Here is a 6,503-nt window from a genome sequence, read left to right as displayed (position 1 = left end):
CTCACACACAACACATTGCCATACCTCACACACAGCCATACCTCACACACAACTCACTGCCATACCTCACACCCAGCTCACCTAAATACCTCACACACAACACACTACCATACCTCACACACAACACACTACCGTACCTCACACACAACTCATTGCCATACCTCACACACAACACTGTCATACTTCACACATAGCACACTGCCATACCTCACACTTAGCTCACTGAAATACCTCACACACAGCACACTGTCACCCCTCACACAGGTCATACCCCCACATAGCACCCTGCCATACCTCCCTCACTGCACACTGCTATACAAGCACCTCACACAGCACACTACCATACCTCACACACAACACACTGTCACCCCTCACACATCAGCCATACCTCCCTCACCGCACACTGCTATACAAGCACCTCACACAGCACACTGCCACCCCTCACACAACAGCCATACCTCCCTCACCGCACACTGCTATACCTCACACTCAACACACTGTCACCCCTCACACAACAGTCATACCCCCACATAGCACCCTGCCATACCTCCCTCACTGCACACTGCTATACAAGCACCTCACACAGCACACTGCCATACCTCACACACAGCACACTATCATGTCTTCTATACCTCACAAACAAGAGACTCGCAGGCCACTCGACTGGTACAAACGCTAACCTTGATCTACCCACTCAGTAGCTCATGTTGTCCTGCTCACAGCGGTGTCCTGCTCACAACGGTGTCCTTCTCACAACGGTGTCCTGCTCACAACGGTGTCCTTCTCACAATGGTGTCTCACAAACTAATTGTTACTTGTTGAGGAGTTTATACAAAATCTTTTTGTTATGTATATATAAAATTTTAGTGAATTTCAATGGTGTACCATATTATTTTAAGCCGTGGCATTGTCTTATCAAGGTCTAAATAATTTTTTTTTTCACTTTTTATTTCCCCATGAACTATGTATTTATACTTCAGAATGTGTGTATAGTGCTTGATAACAGTGGTGTATTTTGATTCATGCGAATAGTTAATGCAGATAACTGTGAAAATGAAATGAGTCCTGTTGTTTTCATGGTTTAAAACACTGCTGGAATATTCCAAGCACATAAACTTGCTGGGTGAGGGATTTTGTATTGTGCTCTCTAAGCATTGTAAAGAATTTCATAAGGATATCGGTTTGCTTTATAAGCCAGTTGTTTGTTAGTGTTAGCAACATTCCTTGTTTCTGATGAGATGATGAATCAGGGACTGAGTTGAGACATGGGTAACAATTGCTGATAGCTAGTGTATGATGTTTACCCTAAATAACCCCCATGATGGTTAACATTGGGATGCTCATAGTTTAAAATTCAAACCACAAGTGTCCCCATGTGATTGGTGGTTACAGATACTTGTATAAAACAATGTTATGAATTTATTGTATTGACTGAATGTCAAATCTGTATAAACTTAGACCAAACCTATCTAACTTTCTGTTTTTCAGGCAGGTTGAATCCGTTTTAAGTGTTAGAGGAGGGAATAAAAACAAAACTGACAAATCATCTAATTTGTGGGAAGTGTTGGACTGTTGCAGTTATTGTTCCTGTTGCAAATATATTTATTTGATCGCAAAGCCTTGAAAACAGGAAAACCATAAAAAAAAAGCATTAAAATGAGACAAGTGAAAAGTGGATTTTGAATTTTATTTCATTTTTATATATTTTAGTGTCGCCTCGCCTCATAAAACACCAAATGATCACCTACTGATAGGTCCGAGTTATGAATTCATTGTATTGACTGAATGTCAAATCTGTATTTGTTTTAAAGCAATTTGAGAAACATTGAATTGTTGATTGCTAAAGAGTAATTTTTATAAACTGTCATACATATACATGTATACACATGTTGGAAAAAATGCTTTACTTTTCATTATAAAAGTATGTAGAAATGATTGTTGAGTTTCACTTAATTGAATCAGATTTAGTAATGCAGCCTTAATGACAAATAGTGCTTGGTGACGGTTGTATTGGCACGGCGTGATGCAGCCTTGATGACAATAAGTGCTTGGTGACGGTTGTATTGGCACGGCATGATGCAGCCTTGATGACAGTAAGTGCTTGGTGACTGTTGTATTGGCACGGCGTGATGAAGTCTTGATGACAATAAGTTCTTGGTGACGGTTGTATTGGCACGGCATGATGCATCCTTGATGACAATAAGTGCTTGGTGACGGTTGTATTGGCACGGCGTGATGCATCCTTGATGACAATAAGTGCTTGGTGACTTGTATTGGCACGGCGTGATGCAGTCTTGATGACAATAAGCGCTTGGTGATGGTTGTATTGGCACGGCATGATGCAGCCTTGATGACAATAAGTGCTTGGTGACGGTTGTATTGGCACGGCATGATGCAGCCTTGATGACAATAAGTGCTTGGTGACGGTTGTATTGACACGGCGTGATGCAGCCTTGATGACAATAAGTGCTTGGTGACTGTTGTATTGGCACGGCGTGATGCAGCCTTGATGACAATAAGTGCTTGGTGACTGTTGTATTGGCACGGCGTGATGCAGCCTTGATGACAATAAGTGCTTGGTGACTTGTATTGGCACGGCGTGATGCAGTCTTGATGACAATAAGTGCTTGGTGACTGTTGTATTGGCACGGCGTGATGCAGCCTTGATGACAATAAGTGCTTGGTGACTGTTGTATTGACACGGCGTGATGCAGCCTTGATGACAATAAGTGCTTGGTGACTTGTATTGGCACGGCGTGATGAAGTCTTGATGACAATAAGTGCTTGGTGACGGTTGTATTGGCACGGCATGATGCATCCTTGATGACAATAAGCGCTTGGTGACTTGTATTGACACGGCGTGATGCATCCTTGATGACAATAAGTGCTTGGTGACGGTTGTATTGGCACGGCGTGATGCAGCCTTGATGACAATAAGTGCTTGGTGACGGTTGTATTGACACGGCGTGATGCATCCTTGATGACAATAAGCGCTTGGTGACTTGTATTGACACGGCGTGATGCATCCTTGATGACAATAAGTGCTTGGTGACTTGTATTGGCACGGCATGATGCATCTTTGATGACAATAAGCGCTTGGTGACTTGTATTGGCACGGCGTGATGCAGCCTTGATGACAATAAGTTCTTGGTGATGGTTGTATTGACATGGTGTGATGCATCCTTGATGACAATAAGTGCTTGGTAACTGTTGTATTGGCACGGCGTGATGCAGCCTTGATGACAATAAGTGCTTGGTGACTGTTGTATTGACACGGCGTGATGCATCCTTGATGATAATAAGCGCTTGGTGACTTGTATTGACACGGCGTGATGCATCCTTGATGACAATAAGTGCTTGGTGACTTGTATTGGCACGGCATGATGCATCCTTGATGACAATAAGCGCTTGGTGACTTGTATTGGCACGGCGTGATGCAGCCTTGATGACAATAAGTTCTTGGTGATGGTTGTATTGACATGGTGTGATGCATCCTTGATGACAATAAGCGCTTGGTGACTTGTATTGACACGGCGTGATGCATCCTTGATGACAATAAGTGCTTGGTGACTTGTATTGACACGGCGTGATGCAGCCTTGATGACAATAAGTGCTTGGTGACTTGTATTGACACGGCGTGATGCATCCTTGATGACAATAAGTGCTTGGTGACTGTTGTATTGGCACGGCGTGATGCAGCCTTGATGACAATAAGTTCTTGGTGACTTGTATTGACACGGCGTGATGCATCCTTGATGACAATAAGTGCTTGGTGACTGTTGTATTGGCACGGTGTGATGCAGCCTTGATGACAATAAGTTCTTGGTGATGGTTGTATTGGCACGGCTTGATGCATCCTTGATGACAATAAGTGCTTGGTGACTGTTGTATTGGCACGGCATGATGCAGCCTTGATGACAATAAGTGCTTGGTGACGGTTGTATTGACACGGCGTGATGCAGCCTTGATGACAATAAGCGCTTGGTGACTTGTATTGGCACGGCATGATGCATCTTTGATGACAATAAGCGCTTGGTGACTTGTATTGGCACGGCGTGATGCAGCCTTGATGACAATAAGTTCTTGGTGATGGTTGTATTGACATGGTGTGATGCATCCTTGATGACAATAAGTGCTTGGTAACTGTTGTATTGGCACGGCGTGATGCAGCCTTGATGACAATAAGTGCTTGGTGACTGTTGTATTGACACGGCGTGATGCATCCTTGATGATAATAAGCGCTTGGTGACTTGTATTGACACGGCGTGATGCATCCTTGATGACAATAAGTGCTTGGTGACTTGTATTGGCACGGCATGATGCATCCTTGATGACAATAAGCGCTTGGTGACTTGTATTGGCACGGCGTGATGCAGCCTTGATGACAATAAGTTCTTGGTGATGGTTGTATTGACATGGTGTGATGCATCCTTGATGACAATAAGCGCTTGGTGACTTGTATTGACACGGCGTGATGCATCCTTGATGACAATAAGTGCTTGGTTACTTGTATTGACACGGCGTGATGCAGCCTTGATGACAATAAGTGCTTGGTGACTTGTATTGGCACGGCGTGATGCATCCTTGATGACAATAAGTGCTTGGTGACTGTTGTATTGGCACGGCGTGATGCAGCCTTGATGACAATAAGTTCTTGGTGACTTGTATTGACACGGCGTGATGCATCCTTGATGACAATAAGTGCTTGGTGACTGTTGTATTGGCACGGTGTGATGCAGCCTTGATGACAATAAGTTCTTGGTGATGGTTGTATTGGCACGGCTTGATGCATCCTTGATGACAATAAGTGCTTGGTGATGGTTGTATTGACACGGCGTGATGCAGCCTTGATGACAATAAGTGCTTGGTGACTTGTATTGACACGGCGTGATGCATCCTTGATGACAATAAGTGCTTGGTGACTGTTGTATTGGCACGGCGTGATGCAGCCTTGATGACAATAAGTTCTTGGTGACTTGTATTGACACGGCGTGATGCATCCTTGATGACAATAAGTGCTTGGTGACTGTTGTATTGGCACGGTGTGATGCAGCCTTGATGACAATAAGTTCTTGGTGATGGTTGTATTGGCACGGCTTGATGCATCCTTGATGACAATAAGTGCTTGGTGACTGTTGTATTGGCACGGCATGATGCAGCCTTGATGACAATAAGTGCTTGGTGACGGTTGTATTGACACGGCGTGATGCAGCCTTGATGACAATAAGTTCTTGGTGATGGTTGTATTGGCACGGCGTGATGCAGCCTTGATGACAATAAGTGCTTGGTGACTGTTGTATTGACACGGCATGATGCATCCTTGATGACAATAAGTGCTTGGTGACTGTTGTATTGGCACGGCGTGATGCAGCCTTGATGACAATAAGTTCTTGGTGATGGTTGTATTGGCACGGCGTGATGCATCCTTGATGACAATAAGTGCTTGGTGACTGTTGTATTGGCACGGCATGATGCAGCCTTGATGACAATAAGTGCTTGGTGACTGTTGTATTGACACGGCGTGATGCAGCCTTGATGACAGTAAGTGCTTGGTGACGGTTGTATTGGCACGGCGTGATGCAGCCTTGATGACAATAAGTGCTTGGTGACTGTTGTATTGACACGGCGTGATGCATCCTTGATGACAATAAGTGCTTGGTGACTTGTATTGGCACGGCATGATGCAGCCTTGATGACAATAAGTGCTTGGTGACGGTTGTATTGACACGGCGTGATGCAGCCTTGATGACAATAAGTGCTTGGTGGTGGTTGTATTGGCACGGCGTGATGCAGTCTTGATGACAATAAGTGCTTGGTGACTGTTGTATTGGCACGGCATGATGCAGCCTTGATGACAATAAGTGCTTGGTGATGGTTGTATTGGCACGGCGTGATGCAGCCTTGATGACAATAAGTGCTTGGTGATGGTTGTATTGGCACGGCGTGATGCAGTCTTGATGACAATAAGTGCTTGGTGACGGTTGTATTGACACGGCGTGATGCAGCCTTGATGACAATAAGTGCTTGGTGACTGTTGTATTGACACGGTGTGATGCAGCCTTGATGACAATAAGTTCTTGGTGACGGTTGTATTGGCATGGCGTGATGCAGCCTTGATGACAATAAGTGCTTGGTGACGGTTGTATTGGCACGGTGTGATGCATCCTTGATGACAGTAAGTGCTTGGTGACGACTGTATTGGCACGGCGTGATGCAGCCTTGATGACAATAAGTGCTTGGTGACATGTACATGTAGACCTATATCTGTGCATTACACATGGAAGATTTAGTCAGTAACTTGCCAGAAATGAGGGAGTTCAGTGGAAATGAAACGCGGGCCCTTAATAGCTTAGTTCAATGCTCCAGATCCAAGACCTGTTCATGAAACACTGTAACTTCACCCCACACAATTCAGCTCTGCAGGCCTGTAATACATGTACCAACCATTTTGTGATAACTCATGATCATCACTGATAAAGTTGACAAAACTTTCAAATTCAGTT

Source organism: Liolophura sinensis, unplaced genomic scaffold, assembly GCF_032854445.1.
Source record: "Liolophura sinensis isolate JHLJ2023 unplaced genomic scaffold, CUHK_Ljap_v2 scaffold_14, whole genome shotgun sequence".
NCBI lineage: Eukaryota > Metazoa > Mollusca > Polyplacophora > Chitonida > Chitonidae > Liolophura > Liolophura sinensis.
The sequence above is the reverse complement of the archived record's forward strand: the minus strand, read 5'-3'. Positions refer to the sequence as shown.